Here is a 13,404-nt window from a genome sequence, read left to right on the forward strand (position 1 = left end):
GGAGATTTTTGTGAATTTCACGGTTATTTATGATGCTCAGGAAACTTGTTTCAATTTTTAAGTACTGGTCAGGATTTTTATATTTATAGATCAAGTATCCAACTACAATACATAAAATAGTAAAGAAATCCACTGCTTGCGTGTCGTCGCAAGCAGTCTCTTCAACGAAATATCAAATATTTCCGGACCGAACAATATTAACATCGCTTCCACAACAGGCAACACTCTGCAACAAACGTTTAGACGTAAATATAAACACACATACAGTCATACACACACAGTGAGGTGTGTAGTACACAAAATGGTGTGTAGTACATGCTAAGTCCTTAACATAGGCCAAACAGAGAGAGATTTCCAGAAAGGATATAACTAACACGTAAACGCCGACTATACAAACAGTTATGCTAAATCAGCAAAAGTCACACACATGAAGGACACTGGGCACCCATTCCAGGATATCGCAAACCATCTTCACACAATACATCAAACGAACAAGGGACGCCAGATGGATCTATGTGAAGAACTACAAATTTTTATCCATAGCACATTACATGTTAAACAGATGGTATTAAGGATGCAGGGTACTTTTCCGGCTCAATATTATGTAAAAATCAACACTTACGTCTTTCAGGCACTGTTTATAATATGTAGCTTTTACAGATTTTTTGTTGATATCGGTTAATGCAGCACAGTTTCTAATCAAATGGTAAGTATTTTGAATATTTTTGAACCTGCTTAGGGTTATTAAAAAATTACAAAGAAATTGATGCAATTTATTTTTCCAAAATGCTTCCTCAAATGAGATACCATTTATCCAATGTTATACATTTGAAGGAGAGCAAAATTTTACCAGATATTCATAACATGATGGCTGAGGTACTAAATCTGTTTTATTCCACGTATTATGTATATTACAAGGATAAAAAATATCACGTATTTTATTTTAATTTTTATAATTTTTTTCCTATTAAAAGTGTTACGAGTGTTGTCCGGAAAGTAAGATCCGATCGGTCGCGAAATGGAAACCACTGGAAAAATCCGGTAAGGTTTGCACAGATGTGCTGGGCAGTGTCTCTAGCATGCCCGTCGATCGTGTCGCGCCACTCTTCTCAGTTTTGAGTGAACAGTGAGCACGTAAAAATGTGTTGGGATTAGTGTTCCCGCCAAGTACGATGGCCTGGTTAGAGATTTCGCCTGTGTCAGGCATCCCACATAACACAACTGTCGAGCAGTTCCTTCTTGATGCCAGTTCTCGGCCGCACACTGCAGGGGCAATGAAGACACCCCTGCAGCGTTTCGGATGAGAAGTGTTTGATAACCCAAAATACAGTCCGTAATTGGCTCCCCCTGAGTCTCATCTCTACTCACAAGAACCGCTGGCTACGATGACAAATTTTTTTCACAGAGTACGAGCTGCAGACCAGTGCAGATAACTGGCCGAAAGCACAGGCGGTTGCTTTCTATGACGTGGATATTCGAAAGTTGATAGAACTCTACGACAACACTCGATGTTGGAGCGGCGACTATAGAGAAGTAGGTGGCAGGTGTGCCTAAAATATTTCTGGTTTTCACTGTGGTGAGTATCTGAACAACCTTCGTATTTTTTTCTATAATTTAGTTGATTCTGCAATAATGCTTAAGTCTACTAGATAAGTATCGACTATTGCAAGTTACAGAAAAAATAGAGCAATGCTTTATAAACTTCAGGAAATATTTCTACCTGAATTCTGCAAAATACAGCATGCGGAAATTGCGAATAAAGATATGAGTACAATTAAACTGTGCCTCAGAATATTCCTGAAGCATGGTCTTCATCCTGCAGCATTTCATCATCTTCAAGCTTCCTCTTGTCATTCCTTTTAGCAGTTTTTGCTTCTTTGGTAACTTGAAGAGCGAATCTTTCAGCTGCATGCACTCATTGTCTGTCACGTGCAAGCAGTTGATCTTACATATTAGAGCGACAATTTATGCCTAAATTTCTCAGAACTTCCAACCTTCCTATCACTCCATCAAAGAAACGTTCTTCATCTAGAACACCAACATTTAGTGTATTTAGTCCTACAAAAACATTCATGGGTAATCTTTCCCATATGCAATAGTAGAAACTTTCATTTGTTTTCTGAGTGCCCCCATAAAGACATTTACTAAGCAAAACAGGGTCACTCAGGTCTGTAGAAATTGGTTTTATTTCTTTCATAATAGGCTCAGGAAGAGAATGTTTACGATGGTATGTTTGATCACTTTCTTTTGCTTTTTGGTAACCACACCAGGAATCGGCTCCGCCGCCCGAGGTAGCCGTGCGGTCTAGAGCGTCTTTTCACCGTTTGTGCGGCTCCCCACCCCCCATCCCCCTCACCCCGATCCCTCGGAGGTTCCTCACTCGGGCATGAGTGCGTGTGTCGTCCTTAGCGTACGTTAGTTTGGTTTAGATTAAGTAGTGCACAAGCCTAGGGACCGATGACCTCAGCAGTTTGGTCCCATAGTCCTTACCACAAATTTTCAATTTCCAATCTGCTCCTTTACGGCAAAGTCCGTAAACAGGGTGGTCATCTGTGGACAACTTACGTAAGTAGGAGGCCCATATGGCTTTTCTCATTGCTATAACGTCATTCAGAGGAGTAGTTCGTCTAACGGCCAGTCCATAATAACTCTGAAGAAGGTCTAATTCAGTTTCTGTCAATCTGCCTCGGCCAGAAAGAGATTTTACTACACATAGCACCTTTCCTTTCATTTCTCTTCGTAGCTTCCAGATTCTAGCATCCATCCTCTTTTGCACATGTCCACAAGACTCCAGCTTTGTTACCAAGGTATCACCATAAACATTGAACTCATTAATTTTATTGAAAGCTTTAGAGTCCCCACCGCCTAGGTACTTCGTACATGTAACGTTATAAACGGGCACTGTCCTCTGAATTATTTTCAGAGCTCCATTACACTCCATACCTCTACTGTAACCATTATAATTCTTAGAACACCGATGTTCAATATGTTCTTGAGTGTTACCGTGACTGGTGTGGCAGTACTTAGATAAGCACTCAACATCAACAACTTTTCCATTCTACTGAGAAGGTCTAATTCAGTTTCTGTCAATCAGCCTCGGCCAGAAAGAGATTTTACTACACATAGCACCTTTCCTTTCATTTCTCTTCGTAGCTCCCAGAATCTAGCATCTATCCTCTTTTGCACATGTCCACAAGACTCCAGCTTTGTTACCAAGGTATCACCATAAACATTGAACTCATTAATTTTATTGAAAGCTTTAGAGTCCCCACCGTCTAGGTACTTAGTATATGTACCGTCACAAACGGGCGCTGTCCTCTGAAATATTTTTAGAGCTCCATCACACTCCATACCTCTACTGTAACCATTATAATTCTTAGAACACCGATGTTCAATATGTTCTTGAGTGTTACCGAGGCAGGTGTGGCAGTACTTAGATAAGCACTCAACATCAACAACTTTTCCATTCTACCGAGAAGTAGCACTTACAACACCATTCAAGGAACCATGTCCGCAACATTTCCATGTCCCATCATGTGCAACAGCAATGTCCCTGCTTCCACTAATATTTACAGTTTCTTCTACTGCATGTTTCATAGATGCTTTGTACACCAACTGTCAAGACACCTAAAAGTATTTTTGTGTACTTGCTGAACCTACTGGGAGGAGGAGGAAGGTCCATCAAACCACACAACGTTTGAGAAGCCTTTTTTTCCTTTTGCTATTGCACACATTGCATAAACTAACTTCAAATTCACATCATATGAATAATGCACAATGTTCGAAGTCATTTTCGAGGTAGATTTATTGCAGGATCTCTACAGAACAACTAATTTTGACGCTAAACCCTTCCTGCTACTTTGTTGTTCAGTTATTTCCAGACAGCTGACACCGTCACGTTGTTTACATTTCGCCACTTTATCAAAGAAGATACGACGCCCACATCAACAACAACAAATCCACTACAAACATCATCACTGTTAACACAAATATTTCAGTCACCAGGAGGCGTGCCATGTGGGAGTTTCTTCAATGAATAACTGATACAACAGTGTGGCTTGCTTTGTTTGTGAACTGGTTACCACGGAATTTGCTTTTATTGAATTTCTTGATGCCTGGCATAGTTCGTATTTATTGCACACTAAAGGATATGTACTTCCACACATATATATGTAGCACTTGGGATAGAAACATTCAGTAAGACCTGAACAAACTGTTTCAGCAAAACAAAAGTAAATAATAGCAAAGATAATCATGTGCAGACGCTAGAAACCTGCAATGTTACGAACATACACAATGTATCATACATATGATCGCTGGAAACAGAAAGTTCACAGTTATTTTCGAAATAGTACTGGTTTCTGTAACAGAAATGAAGGGGGCGTGGCAACATACATGACTGTAACTTTAAAATTTGTTATATATATATAGGTCATTTTTCATTTGAAACCCTATAATGTATATATGAATGTAATCAGAAAAGACTGTAGAATTTAATAAAGTCATGAAAAATTACGATTTTTCCACCATTTATAAGTACCCTGTACCCTTAATGTAAATGGCTTTAAGAAGTTCATCAATGTGCAGTTCTTGTTTATTCACATATATAATCTCAATGGATAACACATAAATTCTACACAATCATACTGTGTAATACCTGCTGTGGCCTAAATATGCATATACAAGAACTTATTATTATTATTGTAGTTACTGCGTGAGTAAGTGAAACAATTGTTTGTTAGCAATTAGAAATCATCTGAGTATAAACAACTAAATTGGGAAAGTCTGAGGTGACGGTCTTGTGTTTATTCTTGCGCTTTTTGTGCCACGCAAGGACATATTCAACAAAAAATAAGTAGAGATTTTAAGATGCGTATGTTTCTGTTTACTATTGTCAAGCCACAATTTATGAAAGATGTTTATATTTTATTAATAGGATTAAGTAGGAATAATTAATATTTGTCATGTTGGAAATAATTGTGGTAGCAGGGAATGTCTGCACCAAAGTATTGTTGGCAAGAGAGACCGGAAATTGTTACAATTTTAAAAAGGGCGGGAGAGACCGCGTATGGATACATTTTATGAAAATAGCGGGAAAGACCGCGCATTGATACATTTTGTAATGGTAGCAGGGATTGTCTGCACCAGAAAGCATTGTTGGCAGGAGAGACCGCACTTTAGCGTTCGTAGGAAGTCAGTAGTAAGCGAGATGTGAAGCAAGTTGGTAGCAGGTCTGAAGCGAGAGGTTGAGAGGAGTAGTGTGCCTGCCAGCTACCAGCTATGATTTACAAGAGATTATAAACGGATGTACTGAGACATCAAGTAACTATTATCATAAGAGGAACTAATATTATTGAATTATTTTCTTTGCGAAACTCAAGACTACTGAAGGTATGTTTGCGCAGTGCTAGTTGTAAAATTATTGTAAAAAGTAAGTCCCATTTGAGCGTTTGTAAAATCATTTCATTACCAACAGTAAATATTTGAAGCGTTTTCAGAATATAATCAATTTTTGCCAGCAATATTGCATTATTGACTATAATCCATCCCAAAAACCATCAACGTAAACCTTTGAAAAATTTCATTGTTGTCAAGAAAAAGTGTAACTATGAATTACGTAACTTCAGTCAAATTAATTAAAGAATAACGTCAGCTTTGCTATTAAAGAATAACGTCAGCTTTGGTAATAAATACAGCCACTTATTATGACAGCCCACCAGCAGTTAATAGAGTATAGTAAACCAGAGTAGGTATAGTCATGTCGCAGTTCGATGTAGCAGTCAGATGGCGATCCAGTAAGAGTAAAAAAGGTAAGGGACAGTTTTGGGTTATTGCAGATAACGACTGAGGGCCCCGAAGACGACACATTCTATGTTTCGTCGAAATAATCAGAAAATCACTTTAAATAAGCAGGAATTAAATTTGTATGCGAAGATTGAGAAAGAGAATAAATTTCAAAGGGAAGATTTCATTTGTTATTATTAAGCAAGAGATAGAAATCCTAAGGAATTGTTTCATAGGTTACTGTAGAAGGGAAGGTTGCGTAAACAAAAAAAAGAGATATAGAGTAGACGGGAAGGATTCAAGATGTCACTGAGATAATTTAAACTTACAACGTGCTGAAGTTCCACACTGAAATAAATCAGCCTTTGCAGACAGGGATAAATTTCGGTAAATAATCTCACTGGCACACCCACAATATTGATTTTGTCACTGCTCAACATCATCTGTCAGTACAAGGAATTATTGGTAAATGAAATGGAGTCAAGACGGAAAAGAATGTTCTATCGTTACTGTCTCGTTATTGTGACACATGTGGCAGAACTAGTTTGTGTTAACAGAATCACGAAAAGACATTTCATTGATGCTCACTACTTAAAGCTTAAAATCTGGCTTCTAGCCCTGACGTATCCTTTAGCAGAACGTTGGTTTAAGGTTGCTTCCTCTTGAACGCAATAAACAGAAAAAGAACAACTACACGTGATATGCAGTAGAATTTTTTCGGTGCTTCAAAGCGAAGTATAAAAGTTATTGAGGAAGCTGTTTTTCACAAAGGACATCAGCAGGACAAGCTACCAATCTCGTGGTATTGAAGCGCTGTATATTTACGGCTAGTATTTACGAGGATGGCTCTTAGCGTCACAACAGAACATCGGGAAGAGGAGTGGAGGCGAATTGTCGACGTACAATCTTCTCCGGACTGCACTCACGTTGTATAAACACACAAAACACGCACGCACACACGCCTGAGGTATACAGGGAAGGAAATTCGTGGGCGGACGGCGGCAGGGGCAGCGGAATAATGACTTGGCCAGCGGCCAGCGTCGGCCTAGCGCAGGTAGCCAGGGCTGCCACTGTCGGGCTCGAAAAAACAGCCGCGCACCGCCCCGCCGTGCCTTCTAAAGGGACGAGCTCGCCGAACTGTCACAGCGGCGGCGCGCGGGCCGAATGCGTAAAAGCATTTGGCTTGCGCTTTGTAGGGCTCTATTACTAATTAAACGCGTCCGGGAGCAGGCAAGAAACGCCAACATTTGTGACTTGCCATACCCTCCAGTTTCCTGCCCCGTAGGTTGGCCAAATGCAGTATTAAAGTTTGACGTGTACACTCCGTATTGAATCTATGAATATGTGCCTGCTTGACGAATTTATGCACGCTATCGAGAACGTGCGAATTCAGGAAGTGGAGAACACACGTCCGGCTGGATGAAGGCATTTTTATAACAAATTTGTCTTCTGGTAAGAGACTTATTACGTGGAGTGAATGTCACAACACAACCAAAAACGCAGAAAGGGCTTTCGCTGAAAGCGGAACGCACGGTTCACCCTGCAGTTTCTCGCTCCGTTCTCTAACCCTTGAAGACTCCCACTGGCTACGAGCCGTAAGTGGACCTGTTCCAGTGGTTGTACTGGTTACGTAGAATTTTTCTTGTCACCAAGGAGGTGAACTCTAATGGCAGAAGCAGTCGTGTCACGTGGTTAATATTGATGGCACAGCAGACTCAACTTTTTTCCCCGAGCAAACTGGCGCAGTGGTTAGCACGCTAGACTCGTATTGGGGAGGACAGCGGTTCAAACCCTTGTCGAGCCATCCAGATATAGGTTTTCCGTGATATCCCTAAATCGCACCAGGCATATGTCAGGATGATTCCTTTCAAAGACATTGGCCGATTTCCTTCCCTATCCTTGACGCAATCCGAACTTGTGCTCCATCACTAATGAACTCCATATTGACGGGACTTTAAACCCAACCTTCCATCCTTTCCATCCTTCCTAACGGTTTTCAAAGTATGAAAAAAGTTAAAACGTGGGTCATTTAGAGAACTAAAACGAAAGGAGCTTTGATATGAACCACTGACTTTCTGTTTGCGAAATAGACACTCTTCAGCGTTTCACTATAAAATGTGAAAATTGAGGACTATGTTCTTCATGAAGTTTTTAAATGTTTGTCCATAAAAACGGTTTGACTTTCTCTCTCCCTTTACTTACCTATTCCACCCCTCTCAAGTGCAGTTTCTAATATGACTTCCAATTACTATATTATTTTGTGGAGACGTGCAAGCACGAAAGCGTGGGCTCAGAAGTTAGAGATGTCACTTATATTTTTGGCGTGTGTGATGTATGGATCTCATCAACGAGGATACGCAGAGTACTGTGCATTTCTGGAACAAGGCCGTCCAATCAGTTGCACGCACCTTCAGACACGAGTTCGCTGTGTTTGCAAGACGATATTACACTATCACATCAACCCCAACTCGTAGATGCCTTCCTCCAGTACCTGTTGAAATGAACTCTATCGTGAACATGCTTGGGAGTTGTTCAGACCTAGAATGTGTCGTTGCAGATACCCTCCAAACACTCTGTATAACCTCAACAGCACCACCTTATGAAGGCGTGCCGACCAGAATGTCAGGTGGCAACATCGCGGGATGAGGGTCAACACAATGTTTCATGTGACTTATCAGTAGATTTCGGTTTAGTAGCTGTGCAAATATGTTTGCTTTGGACAAGCAGAATTAACTGGGCTATTTTGCAGTGAAGTAACATTTCTACGTTCACGCGTTTTAGCTTTCATACTCAGCTCCACTTGATTCAAGGTCCACATACGTTAGCAGATATTTAGGTAGTACCAAATGTTTTTGAACACTTTACATGCATGGAATTCGTATAGGTTTAAAATTTTTTACAAAGACAAAAGTGTGCTGTTTTGTTTAGGTGAATGTCCATACGACTTTCAGGAACTGCACACATTTTGTTCCAGGACGTCCTAGATGAGGGGCAGCAGATATCCTCAGTGTGCGGAAGTCGTCAGATGTGAATACAATGTGGAGCCCACCGGAAATAAATAATGTGGGACTGTTATTGCTCACGAAATACAAGTACCGTACTTTGAGTACATAAATAATCTCCCGTATAAAGCTGGAAGCTCAATGCAGAAGTGAGTCGAAAATGTTGTTGCATGTAGAAAAGTTGCAGTGCCACAAAATTGTAATGAGGTGCAGAATTACAATGAGAAAATTTAGTACGGAAACTGACAGGTCCTTCTATACATAAATGCATTTTATATACACTGTGTGACGAAAGAAATGAAGAAACCAGGACGGGAGGAGAAAGCGAAATGAAACATAACGGGTTGAGGTAGTACGTGATGTAATTTCTGAGATCACAGAAGTTGGTGAAATGTGTACTGCCCTCGCCAGTGTAAGTGCACTTACCAGTATAATGTAGCACCCCCTGTTGTCTGGTTTTGATTGGGAAGCGCCCCATAAAACCATCGGATTCTCTCATAAGACGAGTTAGCACGTAGCTGTTGTAACTGGTGCCTTATATCCTGTATAGTGACACTGGGACTGAGATGACATCCGAACTAGTCCCAAACACTTGACAGAAGACAGATCTGGGTGTCCTGCTAGTCAAGGGAGTACCTCAGCGTCACGCAGTCAATTCACAGGGAATCATACCAAGTGTCGACGAGCTCTGTGTTGTTAATGAATGGCACCACTGTACTGTCCCATGAAAGTTAACACATGAGGCCGCATGGTGTTCGTTACGCACTGTTGCACGCCAGAGGTACTTCGATCAATACCATTCGTGACCTGAGATCGTATTCGATGGGTCCCCACCATATGACGCCATGAGTGACAAGACTGGGCTTTTTCCAAATTAGTGAAAGTAAGGAACCTCTCCTCCTGCCGGTGTCATACTCTCAGACGATGGTTACCTTGGGTAGTGCTAAACCGTGATTCGTCACTGAACACTGTGCGCCGCCAGTAGTCGTCTTCCTTGCTTCCCGGTCACGGCACCAATCCAGAAACAGCGGTCTGCGTTGTGGTGTTGACAGCATCCTTCGCTCTAAACTGTAATACCTGGTCCCGTTGCTGCTGGTCTCCGACCAGTGTTGCAGCTTGAACTAGAAGGTTGCAGGGAGTTCATTACTTGATCTCGGTCGTGCGGTTCTAGGCGCTGCAGTCTGGAACGGCGAGACCGCTACGGTCGCAGGTCCGAATCCTGCCTCGGGCATGGATGTGTGTGATGTCCTTAGGTTAGTCCGGTTTAACTAGTTCTAAGTTCTAGGGGACTAATGGCCTCAGAAGTTGAGTCCCATAGTGCTCAGAGCCATTACTTGATCTCGGATGGAATACGTATATGTGAAGAGCATACGATGTGGATGGTGCACAATATATCGATCGCCCCTTGTGGCTGCAAGACATAGTCGACCAGAATCTTCAAGACGAGTATGCACGAGCTCACCCTCCCAATTGTCCAACATCGTGCCCCTGTCATATCTACACAACTGGCCATTAAAATTGCTACACCAAGAAGAAATTCAGGTGATAAACGGTTATTCATTGGACAAATATATTATACCAGAACTGACATCTGATTACATTCGCACGCAATTTGGGTGCATAGATCCTGAGAAATCAGTACCCACAACAACCACCCCTGGCCGTAATTACGGTCGTGAATTATCCTGCTGAAATGTAGGGTTTCGCAGGGATCGAATGAAGGGTAGAGCCACGGATTGTAACACATCTGAAATGTAACGTCCACTGTTCAAAAGGCCGTCAATGCGAACAAGAGGTGACCGAGACGTGTAACTAATGGCACCCCATTCCATCACGCCAGGAGCTACGCCTGTATGGCGATGAAGAATACACGCTTCCAATGTGCGTTCAACGCAATGTTGCCAAACACGGATGCAACCATCATGATGCTGTAAACAGAACCTGGATTCATCCGAAAAAATGACGTTTTGCCATTCGTGCACCCAGGTTCGTCGTTGAGTACACCATCGCAGGCGCTCCTGTCTGTGATGCAGCGTCAAGGGTAACCGCAGCCATGGTCTCGGAGCTGATAGTTCATGCTGCTGGAAACGTCGTCGAACTGTTCGTGCAGATGGTTGTTGTCTTGCAAACGTCCCCATCTGTTGACTCAGCGATCGAGACGTGGCCGCCCGGTCCGTTAGAGCCATGCGGATAAGATGCCTGTCATCCCGGCTGCTAGTGATACGAGGCCGTTGGCATCCAGCACGGCGTTCCGTATTACCCCCCTGAACCCACCGATTCCATATTCTGTTAACAGTCATTGGATCTTGACCAACGCGAGCAGTAATGTCGCGATACGATAAACCGCAATCGCGATAGGTTACAATCCAAATTTTATCAAAGTCGTTATGGTAGGCATTTCTCCTCCTTACACGCGTAATCACAACACGTTTCACCAGGCAACGCCTGTCTACTTCTGTTTGTGTATGAGAAATTGGTTGGAAACTTTCCTTATGTCAGTACGTTGTAGGTGTCACCACCGGCGCCAACCTTGTGTGAATGCTCTGGAAAGCTAATCATTTGCATATGACAGCATCTTCATCCTGTCGGTTAAATTTCGCGTCTGTAGCGCGTCACCTTCGTGGTGTAGCATATTTAATGGCCAGTAGTGTAGATTCTTTACATATCTGGAACATATGAAAGAAAATTAGGGTTTACCGTCCCGTCGACTTCGACGCCATTGGAGACAACACAAATTTAGATATTGCTCGATTCGGCATAATGGCGAACTGGAGACCTACAGTAAGGTTACTTCGTATTCTGCCACGCTCTGATAACGCTGTCTCACGAGTACAAGAGAACGTATAAGTGACCTTGTACTGCCAAAGATACTATAAATTTGGTTGGCTTTTATGATCTCAGCAGTAACATCATATATCTTCCAAACCTTTGAAGTTTCATTTCACTTTTTCCTCTCCTTCTAGGTTCTTCTTTTCGTTTGTCAGCGTTCACTCAACAACTGACACTGTTCTCGCCTCTTGTATGCCCTACAAGGCCTCATAACAACACTATACACCAACAACATTAATGCACTTCGTGGTCGATTTACTTATCATTGCGAATTCAACGAGGATGAAAAATCCGCGTCGATGGTGCGTACGGAGTTTACGGGGAATTAGACCCCATCTTCTGGGTGCTTCTTTTGTCAGGCACTGTATTATGGGATGAAGTAAGAAATCTTGTTGGAACCGACCAGCTAAAAACGCCTATAAAGACTGATAAACTTTGAAGTGGGACGAGCGCTGGACTAGTGCTAGGAAAGACAAATGTCACTGAGGTTCGTCGAAACAATCACCAGGAAATGTAAGTAATTATACAAGCAGGCAGTTTACATAAGGTTTAGCCGACAGATTTTTTGTTGTTGCTCATTTGTCTTGGACTCGTAAGAGGCAGGATTTGATGATGAAATATTCAACAAAACAATGTGTTTTCTGATGAGTCATAGGAAGAGGGTCGCTGAGTACTGCTCTTTTGCGGGGTCTGTTCTTTTACCCTACTTGTATACTGGAGTCACCCGCACTTTTTTCCAGTAACATGGGACGTTGTGCTGGGCGAGAGAGTCAAAATAAAATTAATTTGGGTAAGGTGTCAATGCCGTATTGGGGTTCTATCTGGACCTGTTGATGTATTTGCTTTCAAATCGTTCAGTTGTTTCTTTCACGACGGATGCTTATTGTGTCATCCATCCTGGAGTCTGTCCGATGGTCAAATAACGGTGTCTTCGCACGTGTGAACGACTTCATGAACGTGTGAAACGAAACGTAAACTGTCGTTCTCCGTTAATACTGGGCGCGAGGTGAGAGACATCATGAGCAGGAGGCCTGTTTGTTTGGTTCGACTCCAAGCTACATATATGGGGAAAAATTGTGTGTGTCTACCTAACCATCAGGGAAAATATGACTGACGCTTAAAGTGATCTACTACTTGGGGCGCTATTCGTGAAGAAGGAACTATCCTGGTAGGTTTTATTCTATCAAACAGGCTGACTGTGGTGGCTATGTTGCAAACTCAGTAGTAAGAGGAAAAAGGAGATAAATGTTTAATAATTTTATTTCTGGCAACAGATAACGATTTACACAACAGTCTTATAGAGACAGGGGGTAGTACTAAAAAAGTTTCCTTTTGGTCCTGATTAACTGAAAGCCACTGAATCGACATTCTTTTCAAGGAAATAGTAGTGGATGGTATCAGTAAGTTTAAGAGAAATCTGATGGGAGATCATGAAAACAACAGTCGTAAATTACCGTGAAACTCCACGAAGAATACATCAGACAACCAGCTGCTGCCCGTGACTGTACTTCCACATCAGTAGTTTCGTTCTGATGCTGAGTGAGTAACCTACTGTATGTGCAAAAACGTCAGCTTCCCTCTTGTGTCTGGCTGTTTGGGTAAACACAGCTCGAGATGTTTGTGCGTCCCCCCCCCCCCCCCCCCTTCACCCCACACAGCGCACCGCTCCACCCTACCTGAACACACGATGACACAGTGGGAGACGCATCACGCCAAGCAGTGGGTGCAGACAGGCATGGGTAGCAGTGTGTATCTATACATCAATCAACTGAAGTACCTGTAAGTTATA

Source organism: Schistocerca serialis, chromosome 6, assembly GCF_023864345.2.
Source record: "Schistocerca serialis cubense isolate TAMUIC-IGC-003099 chromosome 6, iqSchSeri2.2, whole genome shotgun sequence".
Taxonomy (NCBI): domain Eukaryota; kingdom Metazoa; phylum Arthropoda; class Insecta; order Orthoptera; family Acrididae; genus Schistocerca; species Schistocerca serialis.